Source organism: Tupaia chinensis, unplaced genomic scaffold (genome assembly GCF_000334495.1).
Source record: "Tupaia chinensis unplaced genomic scaffold, TupChi_1.0 Scaffold000240_1, whole genome shotgun sequence".
Lineage (NCBI taxonomy): Eukaryota > Metazoa > Chordata > Mammalia > Scandentia > Tupaiidae > Tupaia > Tupaia belangeri.
The window spans coordinates 589,888-603,104 of NW_006159718.1; the positions used below are offsets into that span (position 1 = coordinate 589,888).

The following is a 13,217-nucleotide window of genomic DNA, read 5'->3' on the forward strand; positions in this document are numbered from 1 at the left end:
ATGATGAAGTGATCTGAACAAAGGTGCATCTACACTTTTAACAAACAAAGCTTTTCACAGCGGTAAAATGCTGATGCCATAGCCAGACCGTATGACCCAGTTGCGTAAGGATGACTGGCTGGATTCTCTACAGACGAGGATGAAGGGGCATTTCTACCTAGCTCTCTTCCTATTAACTTGTCGCTATTCCAATTCTAGTGAGACCTGTGCTGTACCCGGCCGCCATCAGATGAATGCTGTTGCCTAGAAGAGGGCTGCAGTTAATATCAGAACCAGCAGGGGGAACTTGGCATTAAAAATCTAGGTTAAGAATCTCTAAGATGAGTCTCATTAGAAAACTGAGTGGTATAGGAACTTTCACACAGAGAACATTTCAGTGAATTTGTGACCTCAAAGGTGGTAATGCCTCTTCAGAGATTCCATACATAAAGAACCCATGAAAACCAAAGATCATTTGAAGAGTTAACAATAAAAAAAGGTTTGATTGAAGTGAGGAAGACAGTATAAAATATTTACAAAACAAAAAACGTTCAGAATAAAGGAATATTTATAGATGTTAGAAAATTATTAAGTTTTAGCCATAATGAGCCCTCTTCGAGCTCCCAAGATCTTTGCTTTCTTCTCCTTCCGTTTTTGCTCGTGTTTTTTCTGTTGCTCTTCCCTGGTCTAGAGATAAGGCTGTAAGTTTTCTTGTGGAAGGTAACTATTTCCATGTCACTCAGAGAATTATTTTCTTTAGATTGCTCCCATGGTTTCAGCTTTCCTTAGTGTGGCTCATAGTTGAGAGGACGAGACAAGCTTGCTTTCAGATCAAACACTGGTTTCTTTTTTGCTATAGGGCACATGTGCCCGCCAGAGACACAAAGTGAGAAATCACCCCCCAGGGGGGATGGTCACACCACAATCCCTCCTCCTCCATTCTTCTCTCGGGATCTTGGGCACACACGCACACGCACCTGGCGTGAGTATAACCACTGGGTCCGGGACTCGAACTGTGGTCGACTACATGGGAGTTCAGCGACATAGCCATTACGCTAACTGCTGGTCCCAAACACTGGTTTCTTATTGGAGACTCGAGTCTGTGATACCTCGGTTGTCAACTTAAATGGTGTATTACCAGCAGCAGAGTTCCTCCCAGGTGTCTTTAACTGTGTGACTCAAGCACAGCCTGGCCTTTTGGGGTACTTCCAGTTAGTCACATATGGAGACTCCCTGCCTGGAGTCTTGGTCAGTGAACGTTTATGCTCGTTATCCTTAGTAGCAGCCAAGAACCTGACATTCATTTTAGTTGTGGAGAGAGCTGAGCATCTGATAGACCCCTTCTGACACAAGGTACTCTCTGACTTAAGAGCGCTGCTAGTTGACAGGCGTACAAGTCGCGGAAGATCTTGGATGAACGGGAGTCACTACCCCTCCCTTACTCGTGAACTGCTGCTTCAGCCCATTGAATGAATTGTGTGCTTCAAAATGTTTCTTTTTCCTCTCAATATATTGATCAACGGATTCCATTTCCTTGAAACAAGCCTCATGAAGCTTCTTAAAGCTGGAGTAGTGTTTGTGGTTCTTTATTTTTCCCAGGTTTGGAAAACCCATCTGGGTAGACAGACTTCTTCCTTCCTGAAGGTACCTTTGAGTCTTTTTTACCATGTATTCCTCTCTTCCCTGAGGAATCCGTATCCCCCTGTGCTTGGCTTTCATCTGACAGAAGCTTCACTTCAGTTGTAGTTCTGAGATCCTGGTTTTCCTGCATTTTTGATTCTGGAATTCAATGGGATCACGTATTTTTATCTCTGAATGATCCTGCTGGGAGTGAGGATTCCCTTGCGCCACCGCCTCATCTTGGTGACGTGACCAGCAGGCTCTCGCTCTGCTTGTTGCTGGCTGCCAGTTTGGATCTCATTTTTATCACAAGAGGATACAGAAGTCTGATTTCATCCCGATTCTCATTTTCTTCTCTTGTTTAAGGTGAGCTTTCAAGACTTTTAATAATTTGGCTGCCCTCAGGTTAGCCCGAAGGCCCAGGTTCTTGGCTAAGTTCTGCAGGTCACTGTACTTGAGGGAGTCCAGCTCCTCGAGGGAGGGGACGGTCATTGCGATCTGCAGTCCCAGCCACAGGCACACAAGAGGTCCACAAAGCACAGCTTTGCCATCCAGACCTCTGGCGCTCGAAAAATGTTTATTGTAATCTAGAAATAATTTTAATCATCTCAAAGGACATGGGATGCATATTTCTGAAATAATAAACATTCCTACCAGAGTAATTGGTCTAATTTTTTCTAACTGAAAAAATTATTCATACTGTTTGAATAGAGATTTGTTCAAAAAAGCAACTTAGTCTTTTACTAGTTGTTAAGATCAGGGTGTTTGTAACTTCTTTTGTGCTGTTGGGCAAGTTAATTAATCTCTCTCGGCCAAGTTTGCTCACCTCCAAGATGAAGATAATAACAGAACCTGCCTCTTAGGGTTAACTTAGATCTGCAGGTCCTTAGCAAGTGCTGAGGCTGTATGTTTTCCTAACAATATAAATGCCCAGCTTCTTGCCTCCACCCCATACTACAACCTGTGCACTGTCATTGTGACCTTAGAGTGAAATCCTGAAGGGCCTTCTGTCTTCAGTCACTTCAGAACCCCAAGTTTACACCCTTATGTTTGGAGGGATTGTGCACAGAACAGACTGGTATGATTCCCGGGAAGAAGTTTATCTGGAAAATCAGGGTAGCACTTTGTCTTACTGCTAAGACGTAATTATATAAGGTGGAGTATAAAAGGCATCGGTAATAAAATGTGATTACTTACAGTATTAGTATGATAACAAAAATGACGGGTTTCTTGGTTCCCATTATCATACCACAGGGTTGTGTTTTTGTTTTGTTTTTTTATCATTTATAGTTAAGCATGAAGACCTGCAAATTGTTAGACTTTGGGCAAAAAAGAAAGGGAAATATCTGTATTCTCATTTTCCTAAGATGTTATTTGAAATGTTAAAGGGTAACAGATATATGGTTAAAAATAATAACACGAGACCAGCAGATGGCATAGTGGTTATATCACTGGACTCCCACATGGCCAGCTGCAGTTCAAGTCCCAGACTCAGTGGCTTAAATTCATGCCAGGTGTGTGTGCACACATGCCCGAAATCCCAAGAGGAGAATGGCGGAAAAGGGATTGTGCTGTGGCCATCCTCCTGGGGGGTGATTTCTTGCTTTCTGTCTCTGGCAAGTGCACATGCCCTATAGCAGAAATCTCTCTTTAAAAAAAAATCAGACAAAAACTCGTGGTTACTGCTTAGAAAAGTATCCAGTGAACAGTTGATCAGAGAGCATGAATGCCTATGTGATGTAATGTTCACCATGGTGGGTGGACCCAGAGTGATGTAAATTTCCTCTTTTAAATTGTGGGGTCCCCACAGAGCACACCTGTATCCCATCAGACCAGTTCGTGGAAGCAGAGTCAAGATGCAGGGTAGGAACCGCCATCTTCCAGTAATTAACCAAAATGACGAACACAACAGGAAAGATGAGTGGCACTTCTCTAGGCCTTTTAGAAAACATGGAGTTGTTCCTTTGGCGACATATATGCGAATCTACAAGAAAGGTGATATTGTAGACATTAAGGGAATGGGTACTGTTCAAAAAGGAATGCCCCACAAATGTTACCATGGCAAAACTGGAAGAGTCTACAATGTTACCCAGCATGCTGTTGGCATGTTATGAACAAACAAGTTAAGGGCAAGGTTCTTGCCAAGAGAATTAATGTGCGTATTGAGCATATTAAACATTCTAAGAGCAGAGACAGCTTCCTAAAACGTGTGAAGGAAAATGACCAGAAAAAGAAGCCAAAGAGAAAGGGACCTGGGTTCAACTAAAGCGCCAGCCTGCTCCACCCAGAGAAGCGCACCTGTGAGAACCAGTGGAAAGAGCCTGAGCTACTGGAACCTATTCTCTATGAATTCATGGGATGGTGGGTGTTAAAAAGAAACTAATCTGTGGTCTATAAAAAAAAAAAAAAGATGCAGGGTAGAAAGTGTGTGAGATATCCCAGGAGGAAGTCTTCAAGACAGTGCAGGAAAGGTGGAGAGGAAGAGGGCATTTCATGTAGCGCACGGAAGGAGAGGGAAAGGTTGCAGGGAACCGGGACGTGGAAGATGGTGAGAAACGCAAGTGCCCGTAAAGACCGGGGGTGTGGTATTTTTTATAGTTTTGCTATAGGGCATGTGCATTTGCCAGAGAGGGAGAGTGAGAAAGCACCTCCCCCCGAGGAGATGGCCATGCCACAACACCTGCTCCTATCTCATAAGATTGTGGCCATGTATGCACGTGCACCCAGCACATTTAGCCAGCTGCCAGGTCCTGAACGTAAACTGCAGCCGGTTACGGGATCCAGCTGGCCTCGAGGGCCTGTTTGCCACTCAGTGGGTGCTTTCTGCACCTAAAATAATAGAACTCAGGAAGACGGGTCATGTTTCCCTTGAAACGCGCCTTGAGTAGAGTGTGTCCACGTTGAAGAGCCTGAAGTAACCCCAGCAGGGTACGGTGGTGATAGTACTGGGTCGTCGGGAAAGTCATGACGGATTTTGTGTGTTTTTTTCCTGGAAAGAGGCACCATGGCTTCTGACAAGCCGATGTTTGAGTTGAGTTGTTCAAACACTGTGTGCTGACCCCTCTGTCTAAACTAGAGCATTTCTTGGAGCCAGTGATTGCTGTTACCCCTTTGCAGAGTAAACCAAAGCCCCAGAGATGTGTCAGATGACGGAAGAGGAAGAAGCAGAGCCCCCAACCACTCACACCGGAATTGTGTGACAGGTGCTCTGTGTGATGGGCCAGCAGGTGACGTGGAGGTTAAGGTGGCTGGGTCCCACATGGTTGCACAGTTCAAGTCCCTGACCCAGTGACCTAAAAATCGTGCTGAGTGCATGTGTGTGCCCAAGAATTCTGAGGAGAAGGTTGCAGCATAGCCAGCCGCCCCACCCCCCAAGGGGTGACTTGTCCCCCCCTGTCTCCCCTTTCTGGTACAAATGAAATAGGTTGAGATTTCTGCTGTAATTTTTATAATCCTGAGAACAAGTGACTCATTTAATGAAATACAGCATTAGAATTTGTGTTTATCAGAAGGGGTCGAGCTCAGTATCTGAAGGATAAGTGGAAGTTATGTCTCACTTTGTCATGTCTGATTTCTTGAGTGTGGTACCAAGTGGTCTTTTTCTGTATTGTCTGGTCTGCTTGGAACTACGAATCAGCCCTTTTTAAGGTCAGTGCAGCCAGGCAGGTGGACTCCCTCATAAATGCACCCAATTTAGCTAGCACTCAAAATGGAAACTGTTTTTCAGGAGAAGATTGGAAATCTATGACCTTGAGGACCTTCAGCCTTTTAAAGGCAGGTTCTTTTGTGAAGCTGTTCAGGAAAGTGAAAATTGAACATTCACACTTGACAGCATTTTTGTGCCAGAAGAAAAAATGATACTAAATAGAAAAGCAATGGGGGGTTGGGGTAAGGTTGTTCCAGCCAGCGTCTCAGGTCCTGGCCAGTCAGCTTGAGGGCAGGTGGGTGCAGGATCCTCAGCCTCAGGGTCCATCCTGCCTGACTTGCAGCTGGCTCACTCCTCACCTAGTGCAGCCTCAGTCTTCTTCCTCGGGGCTTCTCCACTTCCCCCTTCAATGAGGCAGTGGGCAGTGGGGCCTGTGTCTCGCAGTGCCATCGGGTACAGACAGGGGACTTGAGGGTCCCGTGGCCACACCCAGAGGTCCAACTGATCGGATTCTGGCAGGCGAAATTGGCACTTGGTGCAAGTTGTCTGATGAGCTGTAAGCGTGTCAGCTGGGCATTCCTCCAGGTGAGCACTCCACGTACCCAGCACATGGGCGGGCTTTCCACGTGCCCAGAGAGGTTTGACAGTCAACATAGAGCACGGCGAAAGGACTCGTGCGGGCCCCTGGAAGGAGTCCATTCTATTTTCTTAGTAAGCACACTTCAGTTCTAAGATACAGTATTTTTCACATTTTGCCTCTGAAATGTTTGATTCTTTTTTCTTTTTTTTTTTTGGCAAAGCTAAATAAATAGTATGTCTGAAAATGAGTGGCATTTTAAAGTGAAATAACTGATATTTCACAGTGGTTGGTTTTCCATAATTTTCTAATAGTACATTGTCCTGTGAGAACAGGCATCTGGAGGGTTGTCTTGCTGAATGACTGTCGCACTCAATTCTGGCGACTCAGGGCTTGTTCGGGGAGAGTACAGGCAGGCCCAGCCTCACCTGGGCGAGGACGTCAGGTCCACCCAAGTTCAGCAGATGACTTGAGCCACACAGGAGGACAGCAGCGATGTGGGAACCCTCGGCACCACGTGAGGACTGCCGATGGGGCCACGGGTGGGGGTCGAGAAGCACAGGCTGGCTGTGGGCTCAGCATAAGAGGAGGGGCTTCGGAGGATCTTTCCCTCTGGTACGGAAAGAACTGACTCGGCATCACTGTGGAGTCTGAAGACCATGCCCACCTGATGCTCCAGGTGGGATCCAGCACCAGGCTGGGGGGCGGTGCCAGAGGCGAATGTCCTCACAGGGCAGCATTGAGGAGGGCAGCGAATTTATTAACACAGGTGCTCTGTTAGAGGTAATGCAAGAAACGCCGACATCATTCAAGGTCGTTGCACAAAAGTCGCTGGTTATCCAGAGGCAGCAAGGATATCTAGACTAGTTGCTGCGGAAATTCAAAGGAAGGGGGCAGATGGCAGAGGTACGTAGGCACAACCATGTCCACCCACGTGCACGGAGAGACAGGTGCTTTGGAAAGGAAGAGACTGGCCCAGGACCTGCGTGCGCCTTGGGTGCCTGCAGCACACCAGCCAGAAGTCGTGTGTCCATGAAAGGCTAGGACATGGCCTGCAGGACTCCGTGTTCACAGCCAGGCAAGAAATGGGCATTTGGCCTTTAAAGAGCAATATCCAGAGGCCCGCTCCAGGTTCAGTGCTAATGGGCTACTGCAGAGGTTCTGGGTGCCACGTGGCAACCGTGGCTCCAGTCCCGGCCCAGTCAGCCTGAAATGCACCAGCCACGTGTGCATGTGCCTGGGAGCAAGTGTAGGCATGCCTGACCTCCTGTGGGGAGTGAGCTTGCACTGTCTCAAATGCACGCAGGCATGTACGCACCACCGTTCGTACGTGAACGCAGGAGGAAAAGAGATGTTTGCTATCACTTCAGTATATTGCAGCTGCCCCCGGGTACCTTTTTACGAAGGAAGTACATAACAGAAGTGGGAGTCATTGGAATTGAAGATTTTCAAGTCTTGGGAATTACAGAAAGACCTTGGGAGGTCATCTCTCCACCTGGTGAACGTGGACCCGGAGCCTCACGGTCCTGCAAGCCTGATTCAGCGGGGTGAAAATTAATCCCTGACTGCAGGGCTCAGGCTGCTCCACACACCCCGCTGTTGCTGAGGTGATGCCAGGTGTGGGGCGAGATTGGGGGTGAAGGCTGCTGCCTGCTCCAGGAAGCCCTCTGCCTCCACGCTGCACAGGGACAGATGCTGACAAGAGCCACCCGGCTCTCCCTGCGCCTCTCCAGGGCTAAACTGGATGAAAGCAGAGCGGTGCAGCGTACCTGTCCTCTGCATGCCCGCCCGCCCTCCTGCCGGGTCTCACACTGGCTCTGTGCTGGCATCTGTCTGGGAACCCACACCTGGGTACAGTCTATCTGTTGAGACCTGAATTTCAGGACGAGTCTGTGTGGCATTTTCCTTGTTCCTGACTGTGGCAAGAAAGACTCTTGTCCCCACGCAAGTAGCATAAGCTGCTCTTGAGCACGAGAGGAGTCTGGGTATTTTTTGGAAACTGTCCTTGAAAAGGAGAGAGATTCCACAATTGCTCTATGGGTATGTATCCAAAGGGGGTGAGTGTGTCAAGGGGATCTCTGCACTCCCGTGTTCACAGTGGCAACCTGAACATCTACGGAAGATGAATGGGTGAAGAAGATGCGGTGTAAACAGCGCAATAGGATTCAGCCGTAAGCGGGAACAGAGCTCTGTCGTGATGACAACGTGGATGAACTTAGAGACCATTAGCATGAAATAACCCAGGACGGCCTTGCATGTGGAATCTCAAACGAGCACGCTGGAGCTCAAAGCAGACGATGGCTACCAGAACGCAGGGGTGGGGAGATGCTGGGGAGGGGTGGGAGGTCTCAGGACGTGTGTGTGAGCTTCTTCCGGGCATTTCACATCTCACGGCACTGCGTGTCCCACACGTATAATCATTCATCAGAAAGTAAAACCTTGTTAACTAAGGACAGCCCTGCAGAAGCTGGAAATCTAAACCACTGGTTGCTAGGTAAACCAGAAGTATCCAGAAATTTAAAAAAAATACACCCTGGGATACGATTCCAAATCTAGTATGATGAGCATTAATCTCCCAGGAACCCCAGGACTGGAATGGCCCTCGGGGTGCTGAAGTCGCCTTCACCGTTTTTTGTTTTGTGTTCTTTGGGTTGTTTTTTTTTTTCCCTTCACTGTTGTAATACTCGGTTATCATCATAAACATTTGGGGTGGGTTAACGAAATGGAACTGCACACCCCACTTTCAGAAACTGGCACCATGCTTTCGCAGAGCACCCGTGGATCATCGCCGGTCCTCTAGCACCAGGTGCCGCAGAGTTGAAGCAGCCTGTCAAGGGTCACACGGCAAAGCTCAGTCGGCCTCGAGCCTGCGTCCTGGGCCTATGTTCTTAGCAGGTGCAGGGGAGGTGGAGACAACACGGGCACAGGGTCCTGAGACCCTCACCAGCCTGGCGAGATGACCCCTTGGCGCGGTGGAGAGTACGGCATGCCAGCACGCTCCCCAGGGAGGAACCTGCGGGCTTTCTGACGGCCACCACAGCAAGGCATGGTGGGCCTGTGGCCAAGGCTGGGGCACAGGGTGGCCAGGGGAGGCAGCACCATTGACAGCTGTGGGGCGGAGGATCTGACCCCAGACTTACCGGCTGGGCCATCCCAGCAGGACGGAGGAGACAGACAAGGTCCGGCCTACGGGGAGTACAGGCCGGCTGTGAAGAGTAGGAATGATTGTTCATTGGGCAATTCGGGGTGGAACAGGAGCTAAAGATCCGTGCCGGTTATTTCCAACTCCTTATTACTGCCTAGAACTCTCGAAAGGAAGTCAGCTTTGCAGTCGGACAGACCTATTTCCAGCTCAGAAGTCCCCATAACCCTTTCTGTGAAGTGAAGGAGAACTTCACTTTCTCTTGTTAAACAGCATAAAAAGAGGCCTGCCTTCCTGAGGGGTCGAATTACATGAGAAGACAGGCCAGCACCCCTCTGGTGCCCAGCTGCCCTCTGCTAAGCAAATAAAGGAGAGTTACCGCAGCGGGCTCATAAAACGCTTCCGGGAGAGAAGCGCTGGCCACGCCAAGTGCAGGGTGCAGGCCAAAACAACGCTCTGACCGTAAAGGGAGGGGCTCCAGTTTCCTCCTTGGTCTTAGGAATTAAAATATGGCTTGAAAGTTTTCTTCTTTGTAAATTCCCCAGTGTCTTAGGTGTGTCTCTGGACTTTTTTTCTCAGAAAGGCCGCCAAGTTTTCAAAATCATCTTTGGAAGTCATTCAAAGTCTCAAATTTGAGTACTCTTTTTTGGTATCAGAACTACATATGCTTGGGACCAGCAGTTAGCGTAATGGCTATGTCACTGGACTCCCACCTAGTCGACCGCAGTTTGAGTGCCGACCCGGTGGCTTAAACTCATGCCAGGCGTGTGCGTGCGTGCCCAAGATCCCGAGAGGAGAATGGAGGAGAAGGGATTGCGGCATGGCCATCCCCCCTGGGGGGTGATTTCTCGCTTTCTGTCTCTATGTCTTTCTCTGTCTGGCGAGCACATGCGCACTATAGCAAAAACGTCTCCCCCCAAAAAATAAATAAATAAACTACATATGTTTAAAACTAACAGTTGTTCTCGTTAAAAATGTTTCTCATTTTCACCTCTCAGCTCAACCCGAGATGTTGAATATTCTAAGGAAGCAGAGGTGTTTCTTCCTTTTATAAAATAAGAAGCTGACAGCTCTCTTTGAGATGTTAAAAACAGGTGAAAATCCGTGAACAGTGAATGTCCCCGGGAGTAGGGCTGAGCCTGGAATTTGTACATAGACCCCGTGTTATTTAAATTGGTGTGGGCATAGACCACTTCAGTGATTTTTGATGACCATTCAAAAAGCAGGTGGAATTCTGTCAGCCAAATCTGTTCTTTCCATGAAGCATCCGATTGCAGGAAGATGCGCACGTCTGAGTGTGTAAGGGGCAGTGCCGACACGGGCCATCCCTCCTGTCTTAGCCGCCCAGGGCCCTCACGGCTCTGCTCTGGGGCGAGAATGAAAAGTGGCCTGGAGAGCCTCAGGTCTGTTTCTGATGACAGAGCTCAGAGCCGAGGGGTCTGGGAAAATGATTCAAGTCCTGGTTTGGTCGGTCAGCAGATCCAGACCTCACCAGCCTGAAGACCACTCCTGCCTTTTTCTTTTCTTTTTTTTTATTTTATTGTTGTTTAAATCTGACCAGAGAGAGGGAGAGTGAGAAAGTAAGTCGCCAGGTCCAGGATTCGAACTGTTATCGACCACATGGGAGCCTCACACCTCAACCACCACACCCCCTGCTGGCCCCAGCCACTCCTAATCACTGCACTGCCTGGTCCCCACCGCGTGCAGCCGCGCAGCTCCTCCTCCCATGGTGATCTGCCAAAAGCAACAAGGGAGTATTCCCGCACCAGCAGCCCTGCCTTAGAAGGGACAGGGGACGGCTGCCGGCCACGCTGCGGCAGAGAGCCTGGTGGCCACACTCCCACAGGACCCCAGGACAGAGTGACTCAGAGCCGGGCTGCATGGCTGGCGGATGTCACCTAGCACAGGGTGCATCTCTGGGAACCTCCGGGCTCGCTGAGCTACATACAGCGCACGGTGAGAGAGGAGTGCGCCAGTGGGCGGAGGTGGCCTCGGAGCAGCCATTCGCTCTCCTCCGTCTCTGTCGCTCTCTGGCTCTCATTCTCTGTTGCCCACTCTTGAAAGAAGAAAACCTAAAAAAAAAAAATGAAAAGAGCAACCCACCCTCCTCCCCCTCTCCTAGCAATGGTCGCCATGAGTCTCTCCAGGCGTCTGCTCCGTGGTTGTGCCTGGTGGCACCAGGGTCCTCCTGACCTCACCTCTGCAGACCACTGCCCACTCAGCACAGCCATCGGGACCAGGGCTCAGCCCCCTGGGAGCCTGGCCGGGCAGTGGCTGACAGCACGGCTGCAGTCCCAAGCTCAGAGGCCCGTTTCTTTGTGTGGGTTAGCTTTGGTTCCGCAAGCACAGACAAGCAGACAGGCTGGAGCACAGTGTCCCGGCCCCGCTTGCTCCCCAACGACCTGGGCAGGTGGCCTACCCTGCATCTCTAAGTAGTGGCAAGAGGAGGATGCATACAATGCACCGTCGACCCAGGTGCTGGCACCTTCCCGGGAGCCACCAAGGTCGGACGTCAGCTCGCGTGGCAAAGCACACATCCCATGCACACACTCGCGTGCCTTCCAATGCTGGCTCAGACTGGGGCTCCTGGTGGCTGGCCCATGCCCCTTTTGTCATCTACACAGAATCCACCCTTCTTCTCAGCCAGGGACAGCCTGCCCTGTGCTCGACACAGACGTGGCCACCACGTGTGTTCCCTCGGTCCTTGCTGGGCGGCACGAGCAAGCCCCTAGTCCTGGACCGTCAGAGCAGCAGCCCGGCTCCGTGGGCTGCCCTTCCTGTCTGAGCCCTCTCCCAGCATCTCCTGGATGGCAGCCCCCAGGTCCAGGGCGCACTTTCAGTGTGCCCAAGGCGTAGCAGTGGCTGCTCCGCTCACAGCCGTTGGCAAGGTCTCGTGGGAAGGGACCATGGAGCCACGGTGCCCACCTGACCTCAGGGGTCCTGCCCAGACCCTCGCAGGCCTCCATGGCTGCCCTGGCTCAGGGCTGTCCTCTGGCAGCTGTCACTTCCCTCGCCAGAGCCACCTGCACCAAGGGCAGGGAGGGCATCGGAGGAGCTCCTGGAGGGCCAGGGCGAGAGGGCTGGCTGGGCTGGGGTTCCAGCACAGCCCTGGCAAAGGCTCAGCCGTGTGTGGTGAACACCCTCATCTCTCCTGTGGACTGTCGCCGTCTCTCGGGTCCAGGGCATTGGACGCCCTGATGCCACCGGAGGCCTGGGTCCCACACCTGCGCGGGTGCCCACGCACCACTCTCGGAGGGACACCCAGAGGTGCTCCCTGCTGGAAGGGAGCCCAAAGCATGTACGTCATCGATCTACCCAGCTGCTGCCCCGAGCCCACTGTGACCCGGCCTATGAGCCAGCCCACCACCCCTCACACTGCCCAGCCTCAGCCCATCTCTGCCAAGCCCCACACCCTGATAACGCAATTCCCTGGTCTTCGGCACAGACGGCTTACAATGCCATGTGACAGTCACATAGCTGTCCCCTCCAGCGGGGGTTCCCCGAGGCCAAGCACAGTGTCTTCTGTGTCCCCAGGGCACATGTCTGGTGACTGGGCCTCCTACACATGTGATGCCCCCTTCTCTGCACCTTCACTCAGGCCGTCCCTGTACCTCATGGCCTAGTCACCATCAGGGTGCAGGACAACCTGCGGTGTCCCAACCTCATGACCTAATCACCATTGGGTGCAGGACAACAGGGGGTGCCCCCACCTCATGGCCTAGGCACCCTCAGGGTGCAGGGCGACCTGCCTCCTCTAGCCGCTGTGGGCACCGGCTGGGGTGTGGCTGCCCCGTGCAGACTGTGGGAGGCGCCCCTCGCCATCTAACAGAGGGGAGTGAGAGACCCAGGACGGGCTGGAGCCACGCGGCTGCCGAATGGCAGGGGGGGCAGAGCCTGGCCTGGCCCCGAGCCCGTGTTCCCTGCACTTCACCAGCGGCCCAGACCAGCCCCTGGAGGGTTTTACAGTCCCACTCCTAGCCGCATCCAAGGAGCGACCGGAAGCTCCTCAGCGAGGGCTCCGGGACCACACTAAAAGTTAACGTTCAACCCCGGGCATGGCGCCGCACAGCTCTGGCCACGGCCGGGCGAGCCTTCTCTCTGTGCTAAGGTCACGGCGTGCTCTCACGTCCCAAAGCTGGCTTTTCCTCTTGGGCGTGGCCGGCTCTACCCTTTAGGAGAATTCCAAGGCTGCCGGTGCCCTACCCACCGGTGCCGCCTCTGCCACGCTGAGAGTGAGCCAGGAGGCCCCAAGG

At 51.5% G+C, this 13,217-nt stretch overlaps 1 pseudogene; it reads right to left on the reverse strand.

Annotated features, from left to right (window-relative positions):
* Window positions 1–24: 24 nt before the first annotated feature.
* Window positions 25–3,050, reverse strand: LOC102496525 (nucleolar and spindle-associated protein 1-like; annotated as a pseudogene).
* Between the last annotated feature and the right edge of the window lie 10,167 nt (window positions 3,051–13,217).